The following is a 19,790-nucleotide window of genomic DNA, read 5'->3' on the forward strand; positions in this document are numbered from 1 at the left end:
ATGTAGTGGTTCTGGACATTAGGGAAGGCTAGGAAATGTCGGGGAGTAACACCATTTAACGGACTGTATCCCAGGTGATCGTCCTTATCCCCAGAGGGGAGTCCCTCCCCAGGAGTTCCTCCCGCATTAAACCACCCCTAGAGGGAATATTGGGTAGTGGCCACACCTTCCTCGCATCTTAGGAAAGGGCTCCCACTTGGGGAGAAGTGATGACACCTTGTGAATCGTCCTTCACTGCCGACTGCAGTACACTTCTGCCACGCTTTGCGCAGAAGTGCCTTCTTTGTTAGCTCAGCTAACTCTGCCCAAAAAGTTAAAGGTGCACCATCACTATGGTGACCAACTGAAAGCACATCCTCCACTGCCGAGTTCAGTACACTTCTGCCACACTTCATGCACGCTTTGCACGGAAGTGGCTATTTTTTTAGCTCAGCTAACTCCGCCCAAAAAGTTAAAGGCACACCACCACTAGGGAGACAAACACAAAGCACGTCCTCCACTCCCGGCTGCAGTACAAGTACACTTCTGCCACACTTCGCCATATCTTCGAATATTCTATTATTCCGTACAGAAACATAACTCGTTTTTTGATAGGTGAGCCTGATGAATTTAAAACCTTGGCTTCCATAATTAACTAACCATAATCATGCACCAGAACCGGCCTTAGTGGCAGAAGCCCCCTGGGCAGAAAAATAACAATTTGGCGCCAAATGTTTCTTTTTGTGGTGGGAGAAATGTAATTTTAAAGTTAAATGCGCTCACGAGAGCAGGCGCATTTAACAACAATAGGGTGCTGCGGCACCCTATTAAGATGATTATCGCCCCACTCTCGCGATGGAGCAGAGTGGTAATTATCTCAATAGGGTGCCAGCACCCTATTGTTGTAAAAATGTGCCCGCTCCTGACACTTGTCCAACCACGCCAGCTCGGGGGGGGGGGGGTCTTTCAAAGTCTCCCCCGAACTGGTGCCGTGGGGGACTACGGCGCCCCAGGCGGTCGCCTGGCCCGCCCTGTCCTAAGGCCAGCTCTGTCATGCACAATCCCAAATGCTTAACTTCAATCTAATCAGTGTATATAGTAACAGTTTCTTTTTTTGATAACATGTATGCTCTCGTTAGAGCATCCAGTTCAGCTATCCGAGCGGAGAACACACTGGGAAGTTGTGCACTTTCTGTTACATCTTAAAGAGAACAAATAGTTGTGACGAAATGCAATGCCTGAGACTTCATCTGGTGACCAGGGGCGAGGCGACTCATAAAGCAAGGTACCAATCCAAACCAGTTATAGAAAAATAAATGTCCTTGCTTTTAGATCAGTGGTGAGCCGAGCAGGGGGTGGGCAGCTTGCCCCCCTACCACCCAAGTGGCTCTTTCAGAAGCCGGACCGGGACATTTGGGCTGGCAGCTGGGCACCATGATTCGTTGTCCTCCTGGCAGCGGGACACCTCCCGCTGCCAGTACAAGGGCGGTGCTGAGCAGGAGCACACCACACGGAAAACAGGTGCCCATGTCCCACTGTGCTCTGAGAACCACTGCAGCAGCTGCAGCCTGGAACAGTGAGGGACACGGGCACTAGACAGTGCTCCTGGGTGCCCCTGCAGCTCCAGTCCTGAGTGCCTTCACTAGTCCGAAATGCCAGTCTAGCCAAGTAATAATGCATAGCCAAGTATGATTTGTGTTATTACTTGGCTAGACTGCATTTAGGGGCCGCCAGTCTAGCCCTTTCTTTACTGTGGCATGACTTTTGATTTGTTTTACTTTATTTTCTTTGGGGAACAGAGTAAACATATTTCATCCATACACTCATGACCTGGGGCAGCTTGGCAGCAATTGTCACTGAAAAAGATCAGCATTGGCTAAATGTACCCTGAATTTTAGAGGCTGCCAACGTGGTAAACGTCGTGCCATATAAGGACCAGCTATATTACATGATCCTGGTTTGCATCAGCGAAAGTGGTGCTTAGGATCTTATCCTACACGATCGACAACATGAGAACCATCAAGTTGCATTCATCATGGCCATCTTTAACCCGTCCTGTCTTTTGAACGTGCAGCACTTCTCATGCTGGGAACCTATAGTTAGGCTTTTCAAAAACGTAGCCTGTAAGATCGCTCAGCGTGTCGAGCGCTCGCTACTGCAATCTGTGTGTGGTCTGCAGGTTGCATGTTGAATCCCGGCAAGGCCAACTCAGCCTTTCATACTTCTGAGGTCGATAAATGAGTACCAACTCTGTTTGGGTGATATTGTATGTATACATGTTCTAGGTAAAAGCACTTAGGTGAAAGCGCTATATAAATAACACATCATTATCATTTCCTCCAGACAGCTGCTGTTAAAAAAATTAATTGTATGGGTAAATATGACTGGAGCTCTGGAGGGTGAAAGGTCCAATGGGAGCAGGTGTTCCCTCAGCGTTAGAGATGTTCAGAGCCAGTCCCTTTTCCCAGGCTAAACTTTGACAGAGAGATAATATTACCCCTGCTACCCAGCGATGGGTCCTACTCTCTGCAGCCAAACCCCTCCCCACTAATCTCCTGATTAAACTCAACACTGTCCCACGGCCACCCTAGGCTGCTCCACGATGCTTGTCCGTCCCACACACCAGCCTCCATCCCCTCTCAATCACCGTCTTCAAACCTTTTCTCAAAATGCATCCCCCACTAGCTGCAGCCTTGCGCGGTGGCCACACACACTTCCCCCATTCTCTGACCCACTTAAAGGGATACTCAACACTACGCAGGTGTTTCTTACACCCTGCCCTATGCACGGCCTGTTTATGGGCACCCGTGCCTACTCCCCACATCAGACCATCTGGCTACCCGCAGAGATTCCACTTTTGTTCTCACCCACTCTCCAGACTACCTCTCAGCACACATCCACTACATCCACCACTCAGACATAGTGCACCACCTTTCTGCTATTAGAATGCAGCTATCCACCACAATAATATTCTGTCTAGCTGCGCACATAATGTCTCTCCTGCCCTTGCATACTCTCCAGGCTACCTCTCAGCACACATCCACTACATCCACCACTCAGACATAGTGCACCACCTTTCTGCTATTAGAATGCAGCTATCCACCACAATAATATTCTGTCTAGCTGCGCACATAATGTCTCTCCTGCCCTTGCATACTCTCCAGACTACCTCTCAGCACACATCCACTACATCCACCACTCAGACATAGTGCACCACCTTTCTGCTATTAGAACCTTTCTGCTATCCACCACAATAATATTCTGTCTAGCTGCGCACATGTCTCTCCTGCCCTTGCATACTCTCCAGGCTACCTCTCAGCACACATCCACTACATCCACCACTCAGACATAGTGCACCACCTTTCTGCTATTAGAATGCAGCTATCCACCACAATAATATTCTGTCTAGCTGCGCACATAATGTCTCTCCTGCCCTTGCATACTCTCCAGGCTACCTCTCAGCACACATCCACTACATCCACCACTCAGACACAGTGCACCACCTTTCTGCTATTAGAACCTTTCTGCTATCCACCACAATGATATTCTGTCTAGCTGCGCACATAATGTTTCTCCTGCCCTTGCATACTCTCCAGGCTACCTCTCAGCACACATCCACTACATCCACCACTCAGACATAGTGCACCACCTTTCTGCTATTAGAACCTTTCTGCTATCCACGACAATAATATTCTGTCTAGCTGCGCACATAATGTTTCTCCTGCCCTTGCATACTCTCCAGGCTACCTCTCAGCACACATCCACTACATCCACCACTCAGACATAGTGCACCACCTTTCTGCTATTAGAATGCAGCTATCCACCACAATAATATTCTGTCTAGCTGCGCACATAATGTTTCTCCTGCCCTTGCATACTCTCCAGGCTACCTCTCAGCACACATCCACTACATCCACCACTCAGACATAGTGCACCACCTTTCTGCTATTAGAATGCAGCTATCCACCACAATAATATTCTCTCTAGCTGCGCACATAATGTTTCTCCTGCCCTTGCATACTCTCCAGGCTACCTCTCAGCACACATCCACTACATCCACCACTCAGACATAGTGCACCACCTTTCTGCTATTAGAATGCAGCTATCCACCACAATAATATTCTGTCTAGCTGCGCACATAATGTTTCTCCTGCCCTTGCATACTCTCCAGGCTACCTCTCAGCACACATCCACTACATCCACCACTCAGACATAGTGCACCACCTTTCTGCTATTAGAATGCAGCTATCCACCACAATAATATTCTGTCTAGCTGCGCACATAATGTCTCTCCTGCCCTTGCATACTCTCCAGGCTACCTCTCAGCACACATCCACTACATCCACCACTCAGACATAGTGCACCACCTTTCTGCTATTAGAACCTTTCTGCTATCCACCACAATAATATTCTGTCTAGCTGCGCACATAATGTTTCTCCTGCCCTTGCATACTCTCCAGGCTACCTCTCAGCACACATCCACTACATCCACCACTCAGACATAGTGCACCACCTTTCTGCTATTAGAATGCAGCTATCCACCACAATAATATTCTGTCTAGCTGCGCACATAATGTTTCTCCTGCCCTTGCATACTCTCCAGGCTACCTCTCAGCACACATCCACTACATCCACCACTCAGACATAGTGCACCACCTTTCTGCTATTAGAATGCAGCTATCCACCACAATAATATTCTGTCTAGCTGCGCACATAATGTTTCTCCTGCCCTTGCATACTCTCCAGGCTACCTCTCAGCACACATCCACTACATCCACCACTCAGACATAGTGCACCACCTTTCTGCTATTAGAATGCAGCTATCCACCACAATAATATTCTGTCTAGCTGCGCACATAATGTCTCTCCTGCCCTTGCATACTCTCCAGGCTACCTCTCAGCACACATCCACTACATCCACCACTCAGACATAGTGCACCACCTTTCTGCTATTAGAATGCAGCTATCCACCACAATAATATTCTGTCTAGCTGCGCACATAATGTCTCTCCTGCCCTTGCATACTCTCCAGGCTACCTCTCAGCACACATCCACTACATCCACCACTCAGACATAGTGCACCACCTTTCTGCTATTAGAATGCAGCTATCCACCACAATAATATTCTGTCTAGCTGCACACATAATGTCTCTCCTGCCCTTGCATACTCTCCAGGCTACCTCTCAGCACACATCCACTACATCCACCACTCAGACATAGTGCACAACCTTTCTGCTATTAGAACCTTTCTGCTATCCACCACAATAATATTCTGTCTAGCTGCGCACATAATGTCTCTCCTGCCCTTGCATACTCTCCAGGCTACCTCTCAGCACACATCCACTACATCCACCACTCAGACATAGTGCACCACCTTTCTGCTATTAGAATGCAGCTATCCACCACAATAATATTCTGTCTAGCTGCGCACATAATGTTTCTCCTGCCCTTGCATACTCTCCAGGCTACCTCTCAGCACACATCCACTACATCCACCACTCAGACATAGTGCACCACCTTTCTGCTATTAGAATGCAGCTATCCACCACAATAATATTCTGTCTAGCTGCGCACATAATGTTTCTCCTGCCCTTGCATACTCTCCAGGCTACCTCTCAGCACACATCCACTACATCCACCACTCAGACATAGTGCACCACCTTTCTGCTATTAGAATGCAGCTATCCACCACAATAATATTCTGTCTAGCTGCGCACATAATGTCTCTCCTGCCATTGCATATTCTCCAGACTACCTCTCAGCACACATCCACTACATCCACCACTCAGACATAGTGCACCACCTTTCTGCTATTAGAATGCAGCTATCCACCACAATAATATTCTGTCTAGCTGCGCACAGAATGTCTCTCCTGCCCTTGCATACTCTCCAGGCTACCTCTCAGCACACATCCACTACATCCACCACTCAGACATAGTGCACCACCTTTCTGCTATTAGAATGCAGCTATCCACCACAATAATATTCTGTCTAGCTGCGCACATAATGTCTCTCCTGCCCTTGCATACTCTCCAGGCTACCTCTCAGCACACATCCACTACATCCACCACTCAGACATAGTGCACCACCTTTCTGCTATTAGAATGCAGCTATCCACCACAATAATATTCTGTCTAGCTGCGCACATAATGTCTCTCCTGCCCTTGCATACTCTCCAGGCTACCTCTCAGCACACATCCACTACATCCACCACTCAGACATAGTGCACCACCTTTCTGCTATTAGAATGCAGCTATCCACCACAATAATATTCTGTCTAGCTGCGCACATAATGTTTCTCCTGCCCTTGCATACTCTCCAGGCTACCTCTCAGCACACATCCACTACATCCACCACTCAGACATAGTGCACCACCTTTCTGCTATTAGAATGCAGCTATCCACCACAATAATATTCTGTCTAGCTGCGCACATAATGTTTCTCCTGCCCTTGCATACTCTCCAGGCTACCTCTCAGCACACATCCACTACATCCACCACTCAGACATAGTGCACCACCTTTCTGCTATTAGAATGCAGCTATCCACCACAATAATATTCTGACTAGCTGCGCACATAATGTTTCTCCTGCCCTTGCATACTCTCCAGGCTACCTCTCAGCACACATCCACTACATCCACCACTCAGACATAGTGCACCACCTTTCTGCTATTAGAATGCAGCTATCCACCACAATAATATTCTGTCTAGCTGCGCACATAATGTTTCTCCTGCCCTTGCATACTCTCCAGGCTACCTCTCAGCACACATCCACTACATCCACCACTCAGACATAGTGCACCACCTTTCTGCTATTAGAATGCAGCTATCCACCACAATAATATTCTGTCTAGCTGCGCACATAATGTTTCTCCTGCCCTTGCATACTCTCCAGACTACCTCTCAGCACGCATCCACTACATCCACCACTCAGACATAGTGCACCACCTTTCTGCTATTAGAATGCAGCTATCCACCACAATAATATTCTGTCTAGCTGCGCACATAATGTTTCTCCTGCCCTTGCATACTCTCCAGGCTACCTCTCAGCACACATCCACTACATCCACCACTCAGACATAGTGCACCACCTTTCTGCTATTAGAATGCAGCTATCCACCACAATAATATTCTGTCTAGCTGCGCACATAATGTCTCTCCTGCCCTTGCATACTCTCCAGACTACCTCTCAGCACACATCCACTACATCCACCACTCAGACATAGTGCACCACCTTTCTGCTATTAGAACCTTTCTGCTATCCACCACAATAATATTCTGTCTAGCTGCGCACATAATGTCTCTCCTGCCCTTGCATACTCTCCAGGATACCTCTCAGCACACATCCACTACATCCACCACTCAGACATAGTGCACCACCTTTCTGCTATTAGAATGCAGCTATCCACCACAATAATATTCTGTCTAGCTGCGCACATAATGTCTCTCCTGCCCTTGCATACTCTCCAGGCTACCTCTCAGCACACATCCACTACATCCACCACTCAGACATAGTGCACAACCTTTCTGCTATTAGAACCTTTCTGCTATCCACCACAATAATATTCTGTCTAGCTGCGCACATAATGTCTCTCCTGCCCTTGCATACTCTCCAGGCTACCTCTCAGCACACATCCACTACATCCACCACTCAGACATAGTGCACCACCTTTCTGCTATTAGAATGCAGCTATCCACCACAATAATATTCTGTCTAGCAGCGCACATAATGTTTCTCCTGCCCTTGCATACTCTCCAGGCTACCTCTCAGCACACATCCACTACATCCACCACTCAGACATAGTGCACCACCTTTCTGCTATTAGAATGCAGCTATCCACCACAATAATATTCTGTCTAGCTGCGCACATAATGTCTCTCCTGCCCTTGCATATTCTCCAGACTACCTCTCAGCACACATCCACTACATCCACCACTCAGACATAGTGCACCACCTTTCTGCTATTAGAATGCAGCTATCCACCACAATAATATTCTGTCTAGCTGCGCACATAATGTCTCTCCTGCCCTTGCATACTCTCCAGGCTACCTCTCAGCACACATCCACTACATCCACCACTCAGACATAGTGCACAACCTTTCTGCTATTAGAACCTTTCTGCTATCCACCACAATAATATTCTGTCTAGCTGCGCACATAATGTCTCTCCTGCCCTTGCATACTCTCCAGGCTACCTCTCAGCACACATCCACTACATCCACCACTCAGACATAGTGCACAACCTTTCTGCTATTAGAACCTTTCTGCTATCCACCACAATAATATTCTGTCTAGCTGCGCACATAATGTCTCTCCTGCCCTTGCATACTCTCCAGGCTACCTCTCAGCACACATCCACTACATCCACCACTCAGACATAGTGCACCACCTTTCTGCTATTAGAATGCAGCTATCCACCACAATAATATTCTGTCTAGCTGCGCACATAATGTTTCTCCTGCCCTTGCATACTCTCCAGGCTACCTCTCAGCACACATCCACTACATCCACCACTCAGACATAGTGCACCACCTGTCTGCTATTAGAACCTTTCTGCTATCCACCACAATAATATTCTGTCTAGCTGCGCACATAATGTCTCTCCTGCCCTTGCATACTCTCCAGGCTACCTCTCAGCACACATCCACTACATCCACCACTCAGACATAGTGCACCACCTTTCTGCTATTAGAACCTTTCTGCTATCCACCACAATAATATTCTGTCTAGCTGCGCACATAATGTCTCTCCTGCCCTTTCATATTCTCCAGGCTACCTCTCAGCACACATCCACTACATCCACCACTCAGACATAGTGCACCACCTTTCTGCTATTAGAACCTTTCTGCTATCCACCACAATAATATTCTGTCTAGCTGCGCACATAATGTCTCTCCTGCCCTTGCATACTCTCCAGGCTACCTCTCAGCACACATCCACTACATCCACCACTCAGACATAGTGCACCACCTTTCTGCTATTAGAACCTTTCTGCTATCCACCACAATAATATTCTGTCTAGCTGCGCACATAATGTTTCTCCTGCCCTTGCATACTCTCCAGGCTACCTCTCAGCACACATCCACTACATCCACCACTCAGACATAGTGCACCACCTTTCTGCTATTAGAACCTTTCTGCTATCCACCACAATAATATTCTGTCTAGCTGCGCACATAATGTTTCTCCTGCCCTTGCATACTCTCCAGGCTACCTCTCAGCACACATCCACTACATCCACCACTCAGACATAGTGCACCACCTTTCTGCTATTAGAACCTTTCTGCTATCCACCACAATAATATTCTGTCTAGCTGCGCACATAATGTCTCTCCTGCCCTTGCATACTCTCCAGACTACCTCTCAGCACACATCCACTACATCCACCACTCAGACATAGTGCACCACCTTTCTGCTATTAGAACCTTTCTGCTATCCACCACAATAATATTCTGTCTAGCTGCGCACATAATGTTTCTCCTGCCCTTGCATACTCTCCAGGCTACCTCTCAGCACACATCCACTACATCCACCACTCAGACATAGTGCACCACCTTTCTGCTATTAGAACCTTTCTGCTATCCACCACAATAATATTCTGTCTAGCTGCGCACATAATGTTTCTCCTGCCCTTGCATACTCTCCAGGCTACCTCTCAGCACACATCCACTACATCCACCACTCAGACATAGTGCACCACCTTTCTGCTATTAGAATGCAGCTATCCACCACAATAATATTCTGTCTAGCTGCGCACATAATGTCTCTCCTGCCCTTGCATACTCTCCAGGCTACCTCTCAGCACACATCCACTACATCCACCACTCAGACATAGTGCACAACCTTTCTGCTATTAGAATGCAGCTATCCACCGCAATAATATTCTGTCTAGCTGCGACCATAATGTCTCTCCTGCCCTTGCATACTCTCCAGGCTACCTCTCAGCACACATCCACTACATTCACCACTCAGACATAGTCCACAACCTTTCTGCTATTAGAATGCAGCTATCCACCGCAATAATATTCTGTCTAGCTGCGCACATAATGTTTCTCCTGCCCTTGCATACTCTCCAGGCTACCTCTCAGCACACATCCACTACATCCACCACTCAGACATAGTGCATCACCTTTCTGCTATTAGAACCTTTCTGCTATCCACCACAATAATATTCTGTCTAGCTGCGCAAATAATGTCTCTCCTGCCCTTGCATACTCTCCAGGCTACCTCTCAGCACACATCCACTACATCCACCACTCAGACATAGTGCACCACCTTTCTGCTATTAGAATGCAGCTATCCACCACAATAATATTCTGTCTAGCTGCGCACATAATGTCTCTCCTGCCCTTGCATACTCTCCAGGCTACCTCTCAGCACACATCCACTACATCCACCACTCAGACATAGTGCACAACCTTTCTGCTATTAGAATGCAGCTATCCACCGCAATAATATTCTGTCTAGCTGCGACCATAATGTCTCTCCTGCCCTTGCATACTCTCCAGGCTACCTCTCAGCACACATCCACTACATTCACCACTCAGACATAGTGCACAACCTTTCTGCTATTAGAATGCAGCTATCCACCGCAATAATATTCTGTCTAGCTGCGCACATAATGTTTCTCCTGCCCTTGCATACTCTCCAGGCTACCTCTCAGCACACATCCACTACATCCACCACTCAGACATAGTGCACCACCTTTCTGCTATTAGAACCTTTCTGCTATCCACCACAATAATATTCTGTCTAGCTGCGCACATAATGTCTCTCCTGCCCTTGCATACTCTCCAGGCTACCTCTCAGCACACATCCACTACATCCACCACTCAGACATAGTGCACCACCTTTCTGCTATTAGAATGCAGCTATCCACCACAATAATATTCTGTCTAGCTGCGCACATAATGTCTCTCCTGCCCTTGCATACTCTCCAGGCTACCTCTCAGCACACATCCACTACATCCACCACTCAGACATAGTGCACCACCTTTCTGCTATTAGAATGCAGCTATCCACCACAATAATATTCTGTCTAGCTGCGCACATAATGTCTCTCCTGCCCTTGCATACTCTCCAGGCTACCTCTCAGCACACATCCACTACATCCACCACTCAGACATAGTGCACCACCTTTCTGCTATTAGAATGCAGCTATCCACCACAATAATATTCTGTCTAGCTGCGCACATAATGTCTCTCCTGCCCTTGCATACTCTCCAGGCTACCTCTCAGCACACATCCACTACATCCACCACTCAGACATAGTGCACCACCTTTCTGCTATTAGAATGCAGCTATCCACCACAATAATATTCTGTCTAGCTGCGCACATAATGTCTCTCCTGCCCTTCCATACTCTCCAGGCTACCTCTCAGCACACATCCACTACATCCACCACTCAGACATAGTGCACCACCTTTCTGCTATTAGAATGCAGCTAACCACCACAATAATATTCTGTCTAGCTGCGCACATAATGTCTCTCCTGCCCTTGCATACTCTCCAGGCTACCTCTCAGCACACATCCACTACATCCACCACTCAGACATAGTGCACCACCTTTCTGCTATTAGAATGCAGCTATCCACCACAATAATATTCTGTCTAGCTGCGCACATAATGTCTCTCCTGCCCTTGCATACTCTCCAGGCTACCTCTCAGCACACATCCAATACATCCACCACTCAGACATAGTGCACCACCTTTCTGCTATTAGAATGCAGCTATCCACCACAATAATATTCTGTCTAGCTGCGCACATAATGTTTCTCCTGCCCTTGCATACTCTCCAGGCTACCTCTCAGCACACATCCACTACATCCACCACTCAGACATAGTGCACCACCTTTCTGCTATTAGAATGCAGCTATCCACCACAATAATATTCTGTCTAGCTGCGCACATAATGTTTCTCCTGCCCTTGCATACTCTCCAGGCTACCTCTCAGCACACATCCACTACATCCACCACTCAGACATAGTGCACCACCTTTCTGCTATTAGAATGCAGCTATCCACCACAATAATATTCTGTCTAGCTGCGCACATAATGTTTCTCCTGCCCTTGCATACTCTCCAGGCTACCTCTCAGCACACATCCACTACATCCACCACTCAGACATAGTGCACCACCTTTCTGCTATTAGAATGCAGCTATCCACCACAATAATATTCTGTCTAGCTGCGCACATAATGTTTCTCCTGCCCTTGCATACTCTCCAGGCTACCTCTCAGCACACATCCACTACATCCACCACTCAGACATAGTGCACCACCTTTCTGCTATTAGAATGCAGCTATCCACCACAATAATATTCTGTCTAGCTGCGCACATAATGTTTCTCCTGCCCTTGCATACTCTCCAGGCTACCTCTCAGCACACATCCACTACATCCACCACTCAGACATAGTGCACCACCTTTCTGCTATTAGAATGCAGCTATCCACCACAATAATATTCTGTCTAGCTGCGCACATAATGTTTCTCCTGCCCTTGCATACTCTCCAGACTACCTCTCAGCACACATCCACTACATCCACCACTCAGACATAGTGCACCACCTTTCTGCTATTAGAATGCAGCTATCCACCACAATAATATTCTGTCTAGCTGCGCACATAATGTTTCTCCTGCCCTTGCATACTCTCCAGGCTACCTCTCAGCACACATCCACTACATCCACCACTCAGACATAGTGCACCACCTTTCTGCTATTAGAATGCAGCTATCCACCACAATAATATTCTGTCTAGCTGCGCACATAATGTTTCTCCTGCCCTTGCATACTCTCCAGGCTACCTCTCAGCACACATCCACTACATCCACCACTCAGACATAGTGCACCACCTTTCTGCTATTAGAATGCAGCTATCCACCACAATAATATTCTGTCTAGCTGCGCACATAATGTTTCTCCTGCCCTTGCATACTCTCCAGGCTACCTCTCAGCACACATCCACTACATCCACCACTCAGACATAGTGCACCACCTTTCTGCTATTAGAATGCAGCTATCCACCACAATAATATTCTGTCTAGCTGCGCACATAATGTTTCTCCTGCCCTTGCATACTCTCCAGGCTACCTCTCAGCACACATCCACTACATCCACCACTCAGACATAGTGCACCACCTTTCTGCTATTAGAATGCAGCTATCCACCACAATAATATTCTGTCTAGCTGCGCACATAATGTTTCTCCTGCCCTTGCATACTCTCCAGGCTACCTCTCAGCACACATCCACTACATCCACCACTCAGACATAGTGCACCACCTTTCTGCTATTAGAATGCAGCTATCCACCACAATAATATTCTGTCTAGCTGCGCACATAATGTTTCTCCTGCCCTTGCATACTCTCCAGGCTACCTCTCAGCACACATCCACTACATCCACCACTCAGACATAGTGCACCACCTTTCTGCTATTAGAATGCAGCTATCCACCACAATAATATTCTGTCTAGCTGCGCACATAATGTTTCTCCTGCCCTTGCATACTCTCCAGGCTACCTCTCAGCACACATCCACTACATCCACCACTCAGACATAGTGCACAACCTTTCTGCTATTAGAATGCAGCTATCCACCACAATAATATTCTGTCTAGCTGCGCACATAATGTTTCTCCTGCCCTTGCATACTCTCCAGGCTACCTCTCAGCACACATCCACTACATCCACCACTCAGACATAGTGCACAACCTTTCTGCTATTAGAATGCAGCTATCCACCACAATAATATTCTGTCTAGCTGCGCACATAATGTTTCTCCTGCCCTTGCATACTCTCCAGGCTACCTCTCAGCACACATCCACTACATCCACCACTCAGACATAGTGCACAACCTTTCTGCTATTAGAATGCAGCTATCCACCACAATAATATTCTGTCTAGCTGCGCACATAATGTTTCTCCTGCCCTTGCATACTCTCCAGGCTACCTCTCAGCACACATCCACTACATCCACCACTCAGACATAGTGCACAACTTTCTGCTATTAGAATGCAGCTATCCACCACAATAATATTCTGTCTAGCTGCGTACATAATGTTTCTCCTGCCCTTGCATACTCTCCAGGCTACCTCTCAGCACACATCCACTACATCCACCACTCAGACATAGTGCACCACCTTTCTGCTATTAGAATGCAGCTATCCACCACAATAATATTCTGTCTAGCTGCGCACATAATGTTTCTCCTGCCCTTGCATACTCTCCAGGCTACCTCTCAGCACACATCCACTACATCCACCACTCGGACATAGTGCACAACCTTTCTGCTATTAGAATGCAGCTATCCACCACAATAATATTCTGTCTAGCTGCGCACATAATGTTTCTCCTGCCCTTGCATACTCTCCAGACTACCTCTCAGCACACATCCACTACATCCACCACTCAGACATAGTGCACCACCTTTCTGCTATTAGAATGCAGCTATCCACCACAATAATATTATGTCTAGCTGCGCACATAATGTTTCTCCTGCCCTTGCATACTCTCCAGGCTACCTCTCAGCACACATCCACTACATCCACCACTCAGACATAGTGCACAACCTTTCTGCTATTAGAATGCAGCTATCCACCACAATAATATTCTGTCTAGCTGCGCACATAATGTTTCTCCTGCCCTTGCATACTCTCCAGGCTACCTCTCAGCACACATCCACTACATCCACCACTCAGACATAGTGCACAACCTTTCTGCTATTAGAACCTTTCTGCTATCCACCACAATAATATTCTGTCTAGCTGCGCACATAATGTCTCTCCTGCCCTTGCATACTCTCCAGGCTACCTCTCAGCACCAATCCACATGCACACTCGACATGGGCGACTAGTAGGGACTTGGCCACCCCTACCTACCTCATATTGGCTGAAATGCACACACGCATTCTACAACTCTCTGGCGAATTTTCCATACCACGACTTCTGTGCCCTGAGGGCATTCAACCTACAGCAGTTGGGTGAAAGGCGATATACAAATGACAGTTACATGAGGTGCATCGAGTCACACACAGCATTCAGGAAAGCAATTAAGACGCTTCTGTTTGCATAGAACTGCTCCCTATATACACTGTGTGCCTGACCATGTTTACTAACTTTGGTGTTCTGTTGCACCCCCAGCTAAATTGTACTGAGTTTTCTCAAATCACTTCTGTATCATGTATGTTCACTGTATTCCTTCAGGCTCTTGCTCTCTGTAACCTGAGCATTGCCTCTTGTTCATGTAACTAAGACATCTCCATGAAACAGCGCCTCAATGCCTCTGGGCTGTAGTGCGCTTTACAAACCCAAAAATAAATAAATAAATGACATTACATACAGATAGCAGATCACTTTAAGCTTGCTAAGAATCTTCCCCTAACATTTCTCCTGAATGTAATACCTTATCTCTGATTACCTCTAGTCCCTTTTTCTATTGTATTTTTCTGCTTATGTCTTACTCTCAATGCATGCAACTTTTGCTCAAGCAGTGCCCAGTTTATCTATTGATCTCCCGGACCGGGAGGAACAACTGGGAACCAGGAGAGAGAAAGAAAAAAAGAAAAAGGCGGCTTGCGGGCGGGGGCAAATTGGAGCAACTCAATAAACTGTGTGGGCCCATATCTCGACCATCCTTATAGACAATGGTTTGCATTCCTGCCTTAATTCTGAAACCACAGTGAAGGACCTCGCTCGTCCACCCGGCAGCTCCCATGGCTCTGCCCCTCTTCACCGGTTCTTTCCCCTCTTGGACTATCCCCTGGACATCCCTACCCAGGCCAGTGAAAAGTGCTTCAAGATTAATGGTCTATGGCAGCAGCTTTCTTTGTCTCTAACATAGTCTATGAATGGAGCCCAGGTGGCGTAATGTTTTGGGAACCCATTATTCACCAATACTGTGCTAAGATGCGCCTTGCTGCGTTCAATAGATGCGTTATTAGGGTAGACGCGGGATCTGACCTTTTGTATATTCCTTTGTCGTCCTCTTGCAATGCTGGATACTGCCCTGACACACATCAATAGCCCAAATGTTGAATCTCCCTGCCCATCTGTTGAAAGCTAACACTATTGATAGCTATGCCTGCAATGACCACAGTCTAGGAAAACATTACAGTTTCACAAATATCACACGTTCCCTTAAATTTCCACTCACACTCGCTTCCTGCAATCCCCAATATTGCAGGTCTCAGTCATTGAATTTGTTTTCCTTTGTTCCCCTTTTTGGGACACGAAAATGGCTGTTGCATGTATTCCTTTTACTCCCATAGTGCTGACCCCATACAGCCTCAGCCAACAGGCACAGGGCACCTAATTGCTAACCTATGGAACACCATGCCCAAAGAAATCCGAACTACAGAAGACCACATCACCTTCAGGAAACGACTCAAAACCTGATTATTCAGCAGACAATGACAAGCTCTAAAGGACAATGAAAGCACAAAAAACAATGCGAACCAAATGAAGCGCACCAAGGGACGTGGTCACAGATAACAGCAGTGAAACCAAGGAGGACCAGAATACCCAACCATCCACCTTCCCCACACACCACTCCCGCCATGCCCCACAACTTGAGAGATCTACGAAGAGTAGCCCACCCAATCAATAGACAGACTTAGGGAAAGATGACCTACGCCGTTCATGCCCTCAGGAAAGCCTAGACAGGTGATACATTCAATCGAAGCATCACCGTAACAATTGCTCACCCACATAACTAGGGTCGCCCAGTAGATCACCACTTCCTCAAATTTATTATAATACCAGTTGTGCACCAATTTAGCAGCCAACTGCACAACAGGCCAAAACGCAACTGCCCCGACTAATCCTTGCCGAGGAACTAGGAGCCCACTGGGTACAACCAACCCCTGCCCTCAAACCCGTAGCAGAAGTAAGCCTCCATACTTGGAGAGGAGGCAGGGCTGGCCGACGGACCGCAACCAAGAACATGGGAATTTACCATCGAGCACCGAGGTACTGACCAATTACCCCTTCCTGCTCCTCCAACATAACCAACGGCACTATACGTGACTAGGAGCTAGCCACATTACACATAGACACAGTGAGCATTAATCTAATCGTTGCATTCAGCCAACTCTCTGAGACTCTGGAAGTAACCTTAGAGGAACACATCCTTGCACATAGTCCATAAATCCACTGACACTACACATGTGAACACCAACACAATACAATAAAACACCTAACAGTCATCTGCGACTATGGACCCCCTTATGGATACAACTAACTAGTGTGCATGACTACAACCCCACTCTAACCTCACATGACCCACACACCCAACACAAACACTAGTACACATCCGAGGCACTGAGTCCTACCCATACGTTTACAACAAGTGGGGGCCTCTCGAACTGAACCAACTGCCACACTTAAGACAACACAGACAGAAGCCAGTTCCTCCTGGTTCTGAACTTATCCTATCCTCACTAACATACTCTGCCCTCTTCTCTTGCAGAGCCACGTGACCGCCTGGAGACTACCCTCAGGTGGTAGCAGTGCATGGCAGAGGCGTTGCTAGGGGGGAGCTGAGGGGGCTATAGCCCCAGGTATTTTGATTGTAGCCTTGGATAGAAGCTCAGGGGTTACAACCAAAAGGCTAGCTAGCCCTGCGTACCGACAGTCCCGACATTACCTTAGCCCCGGATCTTTTACAAACCTAGCACGGTATGCATGCCACGGTAGCATGGTGCACGGTATAAATTAACATAACATAACGTCGGTAAATGCACACACAGTGCTGCTGATTGGGAATTTACAGATGTTGTCTATGCCTCTGCCCTCTAACTTAAATGTTAAAGCATGCAGAACCTTTTTGAGTTCCCATGTGAAAATTCACAGACTGACTGAGAGACTGACAAGGCACAGGCTGAACGTTGTTTCTCGTACAGCCACAATTCTCGCGTGATTGCTTTGCTTTTCCCATAGAGCTCAGTAAAGGTGTTTACCATTTGACAATTTCACTAACGGGTAACCTCGGGATAACATCTCTTTAAGTAGTCCTCCTCCTTACAGATAGTAAACAGTAAACAACGTGGACTTGTGTGCTAATTGCTACTAACTTGAATTGTAGCCAGCTAGGCCATACCCCCAAGCGTGGCTCTGGCTTGGGCCTACCTACACATGAAATATCTGACTCCCCCCACCTGTATATTGCTTATTGGAGAAATCTCAGAATAGCTGCTCCCAACCCCTTCAAATATAATGATGAGCTGCCAACCCCCTTCCGCAGAACTGTAGGAATTTGTTTTATCAAACGAAAGATCGGGAATGCAAAGGCTGGGTGCGGTTTCGTCTGCCTCCACCTGAGCGCTCTGTTTTCAGCCATCTCTGTGCCGCGTTTACTGATGCGTTTTTTTCGTTGCCTTCTTATTCCTCTCCTCACGCTTCATCTGGTGCAGTGAGTGCTCTCTGCAAAGCCCGCCCTGGGCCCTGACCTGCCAGTTAGGATTTCTGCGTCACTTTTGTTCTCGGTGGAGAGCTCTTTCTCTTTTGGCCTTTGTTCAGAACTCGCATGAACTGGAGTTCTCCCCATTTCGCCCCTCGGTGTTCACTTTCGATCAGACTTCCCTCTGTTACGGTTGCATTACTCCCAGCACTTTCTTTTCCTTTGTCTCTCAGGCCTTTCCCGCGGTTCTGCGGGCGGTGCTTAAACACGCTCTTCAGTCCCCCCGGCATTGTGGGGATCCTTTGCTGTTTTTCCAGCACTGTGCGCATTTAGTGCTCCTGATGCCCTACTGTGGACACATTTCGTCTCTATTGTTCCCGAAGTCTTCTGCTATTCACTCTTCACGTCCTCCCCAGTCATTCAGTAATTTTTACGCCTGTTTGCTATGTGCCCTGCATACCTTTTCCACCTCCCCTTAACCCAGTGCTCTTCAAACTGGGGGGCTGGACCCCCTAGAGAGGCCCGAAGGATGTCCAGGTGGGCGATCCAGACTCTTTAAAAAGGGATCAAGATGACAAACATAAGCAGATTTTCCACTTCTTATATTTTCTATTAAAAACAGTCACCTTTTTTGAAGAGCCGGTGGCCCCCCCAGAAATCCTTTAGGCTCCCTAAGGTGGGGGCAGAAACAATATTTTTACTCAAGGGTGGGGCCGGGCTCGGTATGAATATTTTTGAATACCACTGCCTTTACCCAATATGAGGTCTGTTCTTCAGCCATCTTCAGTTCCCCATACATTTTTAGCTTGAGGTCACAGAAGCCAAACATTTTGTTATATAGAGATCATGGGGTGGGGAGAGCAAGGAAACAGGACTTAGGAGTGGCAACTTTTAAATTTAGGGAGTCTTAGGGTGGTAACCAGTGAATCTTATGGTGTATACTTTGACTTGGGTGATGTCATGGCCAGGGAGGTGAGGCAACTACCCGATAGTCCACCTGAGGGTAGTTAGTACTTAGCGGGTGAAGCACATTGGGAGGGATCTCCCTATGGGACTAAGGACGGCTTTCTTGGACGAACGCAGTACACAGAAAACATATCCCCACCTCACTCATCCTCCTACTCTATAGAGAGTCCCATAATTCCACACACTTCCGTGAATCTTTCTAGGGTAGATTACATGACTTCCATAGAAAGTAGTGAGACGCGGAAGAGTAGGGATCGCCTCTGTGAATCACCTACAGAAACTGGGACGAAGAAGAACACAAGAAATCCACTTGAAATTAAGAGCATCAATACTTAGACGAGTAGGTGCGGAGCAATGCGGAGTGCATCCGCGGAACCAACATGAGCAGTCCAGACAATGTGAAACAAACAAGTACACGCTGAGGAAAAAAAGTGAAGAAGTACTTTACGATC

The sequence above is a fragment of the Ambystoma mexicanum genome, chromosome 2p (genome assembly GCF_040938575.1).
Source record: "Ambystoma mexicanum isolate Mex_15411 chromosome 2p, UKY_AmexF1_1, whole genome shotgun sequence".
Classification (NCBI taxonomy): Eukaryota; Metazoa; Chordata; class Amphibia; order Caudata; family Ambystomatidae; genus Ambystoma; species Ambystoma mexicanum.